Source organism: Lolium perenne, chromosome 1 (assembly GCF_019359855.2).
Source record: "Lolium perenne isolate Kyuss_39 chromosome 1, Kyuss_2.0, whole genome shotgun sequence".
Classification (NCBI taxonomy): domain Eukaryota; kingdom Viridiplantae; phylum Streptophyta; class Magnoliopsida; order Poales; family Poaceae; genus Lolium; species Lolium perenne.
The window spans coordinates 52,587,775-52,600,580 of record NC_067244.2 but is presented as its reverse complement, the minus strand read 5'-3'; positions in this window follow the sequence as shown (position 1 = coordinate 52,600,580).

Here is a 12,806-nt window from a genome sequence, read left to right as displayed (position 1 = left end):
CTGGGTGCTATGCGCCGAAAAATGTGGAGCCTTGAATAGCTTGGGAATTGATCGATTATTACCTGGCTAGGCTAGCATTTTTCTTTTCACCAGGACATGAACCATGTGAAACATCAAATTATGGTAAACATGTAATGTACACCAGTAAGACTGTTAGCAGATTCTTGTTGGAGACACATACCGTTTGGAATAGGCTTTGCTGGAACAAAGTAATTTAACTGAAGCAGAACAATATCAGTTTGGTCAGTCGGTAGTAAAACAAAAGGTGTTGTTCGATCGGCCGGCAAGAACTGAAGAATACTATTCCTTGAGTCAATACCAATAGTAGAAAAATCCTTGGTCAAGACAAACATTAGCAATGAATTGTCGGGGCAAACGAAGGGACAATCACCTGTAAATCTGATGGCGCAGAGACGATTCTTGAGGACGAAAAAAGATATATCTGAGTTCCTTGATGAACTTGTTAATAGAATAATCTTCAAAGTAATCAATGAACTACAATCCACCTTCATCGTCAAGAACGTGGGAAGAGAGAAGGAAGAGGGGCGGCTTGTTGATGTTTGACTTCATCCGCTCCCTCGTGCTGGTTAATTGGAGCAAAGCTCAAGGGGAATACATCTGCAACAGAGCACACGCAAGTAACACACAATTCTCGAGAGGGAAAAGTGAGGGGGCTCGAAGAAGAGACAACGTAGGGGTTCAAATACATGATGGAAATCAAGAGTGAGCCGACGGAAGCCATTAAAATTGATTGAGCTGCTCGTGGGAGATGTCGGGACAGCGAGCGTTGAATAGCAGGAGGAGTAAATATAGCATCAACATGGGAGATCTAGAGGCTCCCAACAGTTTCCGGTGGGAGGCATCCGGCGATTTCCGGTGTGAATCGGGAGGCGGTTGCAGCAGCGACTTTTTCTTTCTTTCTTCTTGCTGGAGGTTGAGAAGATCAAGAGGTGGGGTAGGTAGAGGGAACTCAAGGATTTCCTGTGGGATGGGCTGGTCACGCGAACGGGCCGTTTGTCTCGCGGCAAAGAAGTAACATGCGAGAGAGAACACACACCACATCTTTGAAATCCAACGAATAGGATAATTGAAGTGACGTGGCTGCACAAAATTTCAGCTTGCAAACATTAAATGCATTGTAGTGGGCATGAACTTTATAGATATTATAGATTTTGTTTTTGTGCCATGAATAGCCTCTAATGGGAGAAAGTAAGATTTGGGGAAGTTGCTGTCCTGAAAACTGATTATGTGTTGTCACCATAAAAATTCTTATAAACAGCGAGAGCGGAATTTTGAACTGCCAATTTTTTTTTGCATATGCCCCAGGTTATTATCTAACTTTCGTTAGTTGAAAACTTTCCGAGCTGAGCAACATAAGATTTTCAAAAAAAAATCGACCTTTACCTGTCGTTCTGTTTTGATAGATTTCTGCCACTATTTGCAACTGAACCTAAATGGATTTATTATTTTGATTGTACTAATGCTGCTAATAAGAACTGTGTGAAGTTTTGTATGAAAGAAGTTTCAAGTGTAGGGAGAGAAGAATGATGCGACGAGATGAAGCATGGACAAAAGCTCAAGCTTGGGGATTTCCATGTCACCCCAAGAAATATCCAAGAGGTACAAGCATCAAAACTTGGGGATGCCCAAGGCATCCTCTCTTCATCAACAAAGCTACAGGTCATCTCTGTATGTGCTATATTTTTATTGCTTCATACACTATGTGTTGTTCTTGGAGAGCCTTTATTTTTGTTTTTAGTTTTTTTTGTTTTGTTTTCTGTAGCATATGGTTGGATCCCAGTATATTTGTTTTGGAGAGGGACACGCTCCATTTTCATTGCATAGAACGCTCTAGTTTTCACTCTTATTGTTCTACGAGTGTTCTAGTTTTCTAGTACTGCGTTTAGCTCTTTTTTCGATTCTAATTTTGTTCAGAGCTCGTTAGTATTATTTATTTGTGTATGATTAGCTCTCTGGTCCATATTATTTTTCTTCTCTGAGAGCTATTTCAAATAAGTTGATTGGTGTTGGAGACGAGTAAAATGTTTCATGTCTATAGGGATGCAAAAGGAAGCTTGTCTAGACTGTGGCATAGACTTTGGCATGTCATGTTGGGTGTTATTCTTGTCATATGCTTAGTATTTATTGTTGTAGTGTGACTTGTTTCAAATAGCTGACAGTGCATAATGTGCTATTGAAAGAATCATGTGTTGTTTCCATCATAAAAGCGTAATATTGTGGCATTCTTCTTTGATGCTTTATTGGGTTGACTTGGCACATGCTTATACCATGTTATAACTACAACCAGTCAACTAAAGCCTCTAGGGTCATTTAATTTTTGACTTGTAATATCACTTTATGCTTTGATTGCTATTTTTTGTCGCTATGCATGATTATGGCCATTACTGCTCTCTTAGTTGGTTGCTCCCAGTCTTTTGATAGCCTTCGCCTGTACTGAGTATGAACTCTACTCGTGCATCCAACCATCAATAACCAAAGTTTGCCAATTGTGTCCACCATATCTACCTACTAGCATTATTGCTAGTCCCTAACCAAGTGAGCTAGGCTCACTTCTTTGATAAAAACTTATTTGGGACCTAATTTGAGTCTTCATCTTTTTCTTTATGCACCAATTAAGAGAGCATAGTTGTCATTCTTAGTGCAATGTGCATAGTCCCAAAATTATTACTGATTGATTCATGATTATGATATTGCTTGTTCTCAAATTACTTGTATCTAGTCACCCTTTGAACGTTGAAGGTGTCCTAGCATTTATGTTTTTCTACTTCATAAAGGACATGTTGAGTACCACTTTGCTATGTTTTCTCTATGCTCATAAACAAACAGCTGCTTTCAATGCACTATTATTCATGATCCTTTGTTTGAGATAATTTTCATGTTATAACATTGTTGCTAAGTTCTATTTAGAATTATCTCTATCATGCCTATGTTTAGAATACTTTGATCCCAGCTCACAATGCTTTACAATGCTTGATCAATATTGTGTTGGCTTCATGTCACCTCAAAATTTATTTTGTTATCACTTACCTACTCGAGGACGAGCAGGAGTTAAACTTGGGGATGTTGATACATCGCAAATGTATCTATAATTTTTGATGCTCCATGCTTGTTTTACACTAATTTGTATATGTTTTACTTACACTTTTATACATTTTTCGGAACTAATCTATTAACAAGATGTCACAGTGCCAGTTTCCTGCTTTCTGCTGTTTTGTATTTCAGAAAAGTTGTACAAGAAATATTCTCGGAATTGGACGAAACAAAAGACGAAGTTAATATTTTTCCGTAACGAAGATGAAGTCCGAAGGGGAGTCGAAGAAAGGCAATAGGGCGGCCAGACCACACCTAGGCGCGGCCTGGCCTGGGCCCGTGCCTAGGGGTGGTGTGGGCCTCCTGGCCTCCACCGACATCGCCATTCCGCCTATTTATTCACGATCTCATGAAAAACCTAAACACCTGAGCCTCCATCCACGAAAAGTTCCGTAGCCGCCGCCATCGTCGACCCTAGCTCGGGAGGGTTCTGAAGCTCTTCCTGGCACCTTGCCGGAGAGGGAGATCATCACCGGAGGCCTCTTCATCACCATGCCTGCCTCCAAAGTGATGTGTGAGTAGTTCATCTCTGGACTACGGGTCCATAGCAGTAGCTAGATGGTTGTCTTCTCCTCATTATGCTTCATGTGTAGATCTTGTGAGTTGCCTATCATGATCAAGATCATCTTTATGTAATGCTACATGTTGTGTTTGCTACGATCCGATAAATATTGAATACTATGGTTGAGTTGATTGTAGATTGTTTATATGTTATTTGTGATCTTGCATGCTCTCCATTGCTAGTAGATGTTCTGGCCAAGTATGTGCTTGTGAATCCAAGAGGGAGAGTATTTATGCTCGATAGTGGGTTCATGCCTCTAGTAATCTGGGAGAGTGACAATAACTTCTAACGTTGTAGATGTGTTATTGCTACTAGGGAGAAAACAACAATGTTTTATCCAATGATAGTTTTATTGTTTACTTTACACGCTTTACTTAATGTAATAATCTATTCCTTGCAACTTAATACTGAAAGGGGTGTGGATGCTAACCTGAAGGTGGATTATTAGCCATAGATGCAGGTGGATTACGGTCTATGAATCTTGTTGTAATGCCCAACTGAATCTCATAGTAATCATCTTGTCATGTATGGTCTTTATTCTGTCAATTGCCCAGCTGTAATTTGTTTATCCAGTGTAACATCTCAAGTTTCAACAATAATAAACAAGAAAGAGAAACTCCCCAAACTCAAATTTTGCAATTAACAAAAACTTTTTCTATGCATATAGGCCCACATATAGATAAATGCATATGAGTGATTTCTTTTGTGCAATTGCCATGATGAGTGATAGTATGTGTAAACCTTGCTTGGTGAACCCTAACAAAGTTCACCAAACCCTAAAATTGGGGAGAAACAAAGAAATTGGGAAAAACCCCTCTCTCACTCACATACCCTCTATGTAAAATAACCAATCCTCAACCAAGGCCAAGTTAGCTTGCCCCATTGCTTCTAAAATGCATCAATGTGATAAACTAACCCTTTTGCATCCTTGGATCAAGAATCAAACCAAAAGAAATCAAATTTTCTTCACACATGTGATAATGGTCACATCTCACAAAAATATTTTCTTCACCTCTTCACCCCTCTGTATTTCTCAAATCTTGAACTAAGCAAGGTCAACTAAAGCCAGGCCATCCAAGACCATGTCAAGGTGAGTAACTTTGGTGTTGACCACCCTCCCTAAAGTTGACTAGGTTGACCAGAATAAGAGAGCAAAGAGGGAACCCGGGAGAGAGAAGAAGATCACCCCAAATTTTGAAAACTTGCAAATCAATTCCAAATTGAGTGCCACCACCACCAATACATCACAATGTTTATATAAATGAGATTCACCAAAGAGAATTTCAAATTTCAAAATAAAAGTTCATGCGGGCATTTGGTCGAACAGTTGGCAGGCAGCCTCTAGACTAAGTGATACATGCTATTATCCAGCAGTTTTGACCCTAAACCACTTTGGCAAAGTGATCATCAGCCTCCCCTACACCCCCTGCCTCTAGCCAAGTACTTGCATGGCTGATAAAAGTGGAGGAGAAACCCTAAAACATGCTACACAATGCCATGCCGGCCACCTTTGGCTCTCCTCTCCCTGGCCACTCCCTCGTCGTTTCTTCGTGTCCTTGAGCATCTATGATACATAAGGATCACGCCCGTACCACTGGATCGATCGACATTGCACGGCCCTGCCCAGAACGCCCGTGTCCAAAACGCTCCAGGACGTGCCAGCCGGCGTGGTGATCACGCCCTGGACGCGCAAGGACGTCGTCCACTTGCACGCCCTCGTCCTCGCCCTGCATCCCTACCGCCGCGTCAAGCATCGCCTCTGCACCCTCTACAAGCTAGACGAACGCCCGTGCCTGCCCTACACCGTCGCCGTCGCCCGAGACGAAATGATGCCGCGCGCCCAGTGATGGACAATGCACGCGCCCGAGCGATCCCATCCCCCTTTTGCCGCGCCAGCTACTCCTTGAGCATCTCCAGGACAAGGCCTACACGCTCCCGTCCTTAGCTTGCCCTTTCGCTCGCTGGAACCGCCACGCCATGGCCGCGCCCTTGCAGCACCCCGCGGCACCCCTCGCCGCTATAAATAGAGGCCCTCCCAGCAAGCTCCTCTCACACCACTCGACTCCCCTCTCACCACTGATCATCCTCACCACCCCAGTTCGTTCGATTGCCGCCGGAGGAGGAGGAATTTCAAGATCGGAGCCGCCGGGGGACGCAGCTCACCGTCGACGATTGGCGCCACCCCAAGCGCCGCCGCTGCTCCCAACCTCTTCCCCATCGACTACACCTTCACCGCGCTTACTGCCTGAGTCCTGCATCGGCCTGGTAGGCTCCCCGACCCCCTCCTGCCGCCGTGCCCTCGTCGGAATCCCGCCGGGGACGACGACGTTCCCACACCGTCGATCCTCCCTCTAATCCTACGGTCGAGATAGAACATACCGGTTCGGCGTTTAAATAGACACCGACAGGTGGCCCCCACCCTGTCAGCGCGGCCCGAGCGCGCCAGCCGCGTGTTGGGCTGCGAAGTGCTGCCGAATTTCGTTTCGGCCCATTTACTTCTCCCGCCCAGCCCAAAAATTCAAATCTGGTTTATTCTTTAATTCAAATTGCTCTGCTGAATGTTTAGTAAAAATTGAATAGTTGAAATTCTACCAAACCAAATCTAGCAAATTTTATACCGTTGGAAAGCCCATAAAATTACCCATCCAATGCCACTGGCCCCATCTCCATTTTCGTTATAGATTTAATTTGACAAAAAAGACAAGACAGGGACTTTTACACATTCAAACTTTATTTAAAAATCCACCAGAATAGATTTTGAAGTAATTCCAACTCTAATAAATCACAAATGATGTCCTCTAATTGATTATGCAATAACATAGCCCTGTTGTTTGTATGATCATGGACTGGATCAAATAAAATGGCTATGTAGTCATTCTAGAGCATTTTTAAGTGGAATTCAAACTTAACCCCAATATGAGAATTACCTCTCATTTAAATTTTGATCCTAAGTACTAATAACCAGGGGGAATGACTTAAGCTAATGAACCCTTGAGAATTATACTTAGAGATTTTAATCCATTTAAATGCTAAGTTTTTAAAACTATGTGAAGTGTAACACTTCTATTAAATTGAACTCACATGTAATAGATATGAAATGTTGACTTTGGGGTCAACCTATATTTCATACCCTATTATTATATGGAGAGATTAAATCTTAATATTAAGTAATGCAAAGAAATGGAATCCTTTAAAGACCCACCTATCAAATCTAAGAAATAGGAATAATGAGAGGAAATTATTTTCTTTCTAACAAAGACCAATCCTATAATCCACCATGCCATGTTTGATTGATGATAGGACTAGTGTGTGAACTATTTTTGAGTGCCTCTAGTTTAGCATATGAGCTTGGTTTAGTATTTATACCTCGTATTCGTATATAGACGCTAGTAACGAGGAATACCAAGAAGAGGAGGGCTACTCTCAGGAAGAAGAAGAGAACTTCGATAACTATCCAGCTCAAGGCAAGCTAACCCTTGCTAAACACAAGTGCTTAGCTCTACAAGAGCAAAGGCACCATCACACTTTACTTTTATGTATTACCTATCCCATGTTTTTACTTACAATTGCGTTTGCTTATTTATTTCAAAGTACCCTTTTTATTTATGATTCCCTTGTCTAGATTAGAACAAGAGTATCAAAGTTAGCCTAAGCAAATAAAGCTAGATAGCACCCCTTTCACATAGTGGCTAGTGCTAAGCAATTAAAAATTGACTACTCTAGATGAGAACATTTGTGAAGTGGTTTGAAGTGAAAGATTTTGAAGGTGAATATGACCAAGAGAAGATGGTGATTTTTGACAAAATAGATGATTGAGTTTGAATGCGATACCTTTCCAATGATACAAGTACCCCCACAATACCTGATTATGGGTAGGGCTTAACTAGAAACTTGTGTATTTTAGTATGGGTTCCCTCTGAACCAACATCATAGGGGTTACGCTGCGGCTGCCTCCGTTACTTGTGGATTGATGTTGAAATGAGGTGAATATACGGCCCAAGCCCTGTGCAGTTCCCGGGTTGACTGCGGTTTCCACCGGGAGGCCAAGCTCATGGGGAGAGGTGCTCATACTAGCATATATAAGTGAAAGGTTTCGATTGATGATCCGCGTACTGTGTTACGATGATTCGAGGTTACCCTCGACGGATGTAATCAAAAGTTGTGGCACAAGAGTACAACCTCTGCAGAGTGTTAAACCTATTCGAATAGCCGTGTCCACGGTTACGGACGCTTGGAAAGGCCATACTATCTCCGTTATCATTAAAATGTTTTGGTTCTAGAAATGAATGGTGGTTTGAAAGGTGACATTATGGTGATCCATAATGAGTTGTGGGAATGACACTAATGTTCCCACTTGAGTTAGTCCAGCACATGATTTAGGCTTTACCAAAGATTTATGAAACTAAAACTTAGCTTTATGCAAATAAACCTAGAGCTTAGCACCCCCTTACACTTAATGAGTTTTTATCTTAGAATTAGTTTGCGAGTACTTTAAAAGTACTCATGGCTTGCCCTGGCTATTCAAATGCCAGACTATGAAGGAGAGCACCAGTATCAGGATGAAGGGCAACAAGACGTCTACGATAACTAGGATCGTCTTCTAACGTCAAGCGTTGCCTGTGGAATAGATCGTCCACTACTACTTCGCTTCCGCTACTATCTGTGATGTTGAACAATATATTCGTGTAATATTGGATCATGTGATCTATGGTTGTAAGACAATATGTGTTGTAATAAATGATGACTCTATGCTACTTACTATTATGTCTCGCAAAAACATTATTCCTGGGATTGCGATGTACGGCATAATAGGCATCTGGACTTAAAAATCCAGGTGTTGACATCCAGCATGTTATTTATCCTTATGGAGAAACGCCTCTAGTGAACTGTGGACCCCGGTCCTTTTCTTTTACACTGGTAAATCCATCTACTGTAAAGCACTGTTCTTTTTATTTCACTGGAAACAAACATCGCTTTCCTCACTATACGTCTAATCCTTTGTTTTCAGCAAAACTAGTGAGATTGACAACATCACTGTAAGTTGGGGCAAAGTATTTTGATTGTGTTGTGTGCAGGTTCCACGCTGTTGCTGACACTGGTAGTGCGCCCTACCAAAGTCAGCCAGCAACACCTTCAGAAGTGATTTGTTTCTCCTACTGGTCGATTAAACCTTGGTTTCTTACTGAAGGAAAACTTGTTGATGTGCTCATCTTACCTTCCTCTTGGGGTTTCCCAACTATGTGTTATGCACAACATCAATGATCCTTACCGTTAAGGTTATGTGCTTGATCCATGTCTGGTGTTGTCTGAACATCGCCGTTAGTTGTTGTGCTGGCCTCCATGAGGCTGTTAAACACTTCCGTTTGTGCATATGTGACTGTAATGTTGGCATATAGAGGTTGTTGCATATTGCTTTTGTACCTGGGTAGTCTGCCCCCAGGTTTAAGTAGGCGTCTTACCACTCTGACGCTAGGATTAGGTACTAAGTACTCTGTTCGTTGTGTATAACTGTGTTATGTGCGTATGCATGTGTTTGAGTTCTTGTGTGATGGTAAGGTCACCATATTTGAATGTGGTGAGAGGAAGCGCATTCTGGGTGTCCAAAATGACAACCAAACACATGTGATGTGGCTGAACAGAGATGAAACACTTTATCTAGGCATCCAAACAACCTACACTTATGTTCGGGCCGATGCAACGCAGGACACCAAACACTGGCCGAATCTGTCTGTGGCCGTTCGCGACGCGCATGGTTCCCGTCGGCCCAGCCTACCAAACCGCTAAGTGCTTTGGCACAGAAATGGTGAAGCTCGTGATACTAACAAAATCTGACCCCAATGGAGTTCATGTGAGGGCCTTATAATCACTTTGATTGGGAATATGGGATGATATTTTATACTTTTTTTTTGCTATAATTGAGGTGTATGTGTATATCTTAGGAGTTAAGCTAATGCATGCAGGTTGTCTGTGCCATGTGTTTTACCTCTGAATTTTGATCAATAAGCATAGATGGATATTTAAATATATGTTTGTAAAAAAATAAAAAATGAACATGATTTTATCAAATTGTGGGGGAAAATGTCAACTTTGTATCGTCCATAATTTCATATTACTCTCATAATTGTGATTGTGACATCACGCAGAAAGTAAAAAATGAGAAAAAAACAAACTAAGGAGATGCAGTTACTTGACTGTCCAAATAAGGGGTATTCTTAGAGCATCTCCAACAGGTGCACTAAAATTCGGCGCGCTAAACCTCCCTTTCGCGCGCGCTGTAAACGGATGGCGCTCGCTAGGCCGAAATTCACCCCGCTGGATGCTCTATTTTGCAGCGCGTGCGAGGGCGGTAAAATTGCTCCTCCACCGGGCGCGGAAAATACCTTTCTACACTACTATGCATTCAACAAGATCAAACACTCACATATATTCATGAAATAAATTATCTACCATAGTTCAAATGGATATAAAGTGCAATACACATTACATAGTTCAAGAACGACACATAACATGACGTAGTTCAACAACGACACACAACATATGGTTCAAATGGATACAAAGTGGAACAAACAATTTGCATATCACAAATGCATCTCACACTTCCGCATTTTCCAAGTCATCTCCTTCTTTTGCTTCTTCTTCCTCGTCATCTTGGGTTGAAGGAGGAACATTAGGATCCATGGAGGCCACGAATCCTCCCGGTGGTGCTCCCATGGCTCCATACACACCACTCAACGAGCCTCCCATAGTCCCTCCGAAGACTCCACCATACCTTGGTCCTACCATGCCGGCCATGCCTCCAAAGCCTCCCATGCCGGCCATGCCTCCCTTGGTGGGCATGGGCATGCTTCCCATGCCGGCCATGTCTCCCATGCCGGCCATGCCTCCCATGGCGGGCATGGGCATGCTACCCATGTCGGCCATGCCGGCCATGCCTCCCATACCTCCACCAAACATGGGCATGCCTCCCCCAAACATGCCGGCCGTGGGTGTGTTCATGTTGGCTATTGATGACCCACAAGTATAGGGGGTGTATCGTAGTACTTTCGATAAATAAGAGTGTCGAACCCAACAAGGAGCAGAAGGTGCTGGCAAGCAGTTTCAATGAAGGATTCAATGTAAATGCTCACAGACAAGTATTCAGGGGGTTTTGATATAGCAGATAAATAAAATACAAGTAAGTAAAATGCGAGAGTAATAATTGCAGCGAGTGGCCCAATCCTTTTTAGCACAAAGGACAAGCCGGTTTGTTTACTTATGATGACCAAACGTTCTTGAGGACACACGGGGATTTAGTCTAGTGCTTTCGCTTCATATAGTTGATTAATCTTCATTGTTTTGATAAGTGTTGTGTGGGTGAACCTATGCTAATGCACCGCCCTTTCTAGGACTAATACATACTTGTGATTAAACCCCTTGCAAACATCCGCAAATACAAGAAAGTAATTAGATAAATCTAACTACAGTCTTAAACTCTGAGATCCTGCTATCCCTCATGCATCGATATACCAACGGGGGTTCAGGTTGCTGTCACTCCGGCAACCCTACAATTAGCAAACGAATACAAGATGCATTCCCCTAGGCCCATAAAGGTGAAGTATCATGTAGTCAATGTTCACATGACACCACTAGAAGAATAACACCACAACTTAAATATCAAACCATTAAATATTACTCAACATAGTTCACTGCTAACATTTAGACTTCACCCATGTCCTCAAGAACTAAACGAACTACTCACAAGACATCATATGGAACATGATCAGAGGTGATATGATGATGAATAACAATCTGAACATAAACCTTGGTTCAACGGTTTCACTCAATAGCATCAATAACAAGGAGTAATCAAGACCGGGAGAGATTCCCCTATGAAATAATCAAGATTCAACCCTAGATGTTACGGAGAGACGAGGTGCAGCGGTGGAGATGACGGTGTCGGTGGTGGAGATGATGATGATGATGATCCCAATGAAGTCCAGCTCGATGACGGTGACGATAGCGACGATTTCCCCCTCCGGAAGGGAATTTCCCCGGCAGATTTCAGCCTGCCGAAGAGCTCTTTTCTCTTTGGTGTTTTCCGCCCCGCAGAGGCGGCTGTGTCTATTCTCGATGATCCTCTGCACCTTAGGGTTTCGGGTAGATGAAGTACGCGAAAGGGAGATGGCCGAGGGGGGTCGTGGGCCCCCTCCCCACGTGGCGGCGCGCCTGGCCTGGTGGCCGCGCCGGCCTATGGGGAGGGCCCATGGCGGGCCTCCTCGGCCTCCCCTTTTGGTTGGCTCCTTCTTCTGGAAAAATAAGAGGCTTCGGTATATTTTCCGTCAATTGTTGATCTTCAGAAATATTGTATCCTGACGGTGCTTTTTCCAGCAGAATCCTGACTCCGGTGAGTAATTCTCCAATAATCATGAAACATGCAAAATAGGTGAAATAACATAAGTATCATCTCTAAATATGAAATATATCAATGAATAACAGTAAATTATGATATAAAATAGTGATGCAAAATGGACGTATCAGCTATCAACAATCTCTTCTTGGCCAACACTTCGTCGCGAGCAAGGTTGATGTACTCCTTTTGCATATCATCCATGTGGGAAGTATCAATCAAGAAAAGCTTCATGTCCTCCTCCACTAGGCGTAGATGCTCCTCGGTGGCTTGCCTCTTCTCCTTGAAAGCCAACTTCCTCTCCTTGTTGGCGGCAATCCTCTCCTCCAAAGCGGCTCTCCGAGCTTCTATAGCATCCATAGCCTCTTTCTCCAAGTTTCTTGCCATCTTCCTATCTTCATTTGCTTGCAACCGTACATTTGCAATCTTTTCCATAGCCATTGCAATATCATCATCTCCGGCCTTTTTCCCTTCATATCTTTGGCGGTCTTCCTACCAAGGACATTCCTCCGCCCATTGTTTACCGAGTGAGGAGTGGAGCTTCTCTTCTTACGTTCATCACTTGAATCATCATCATCGATGATTATTGCATCACCAGTTGCATTGGCCGCCATAGTTGCCGCATCCAACTACCCGCGGGTCTTCCACTTTTCTTCATTCCCAAGCACTTCATAGCAATATGCAAGGTGAATGCCTTGCCAAGAATCTTGTTACCTTTCTTATTCTTCTTTCCCACATCCCTAAATA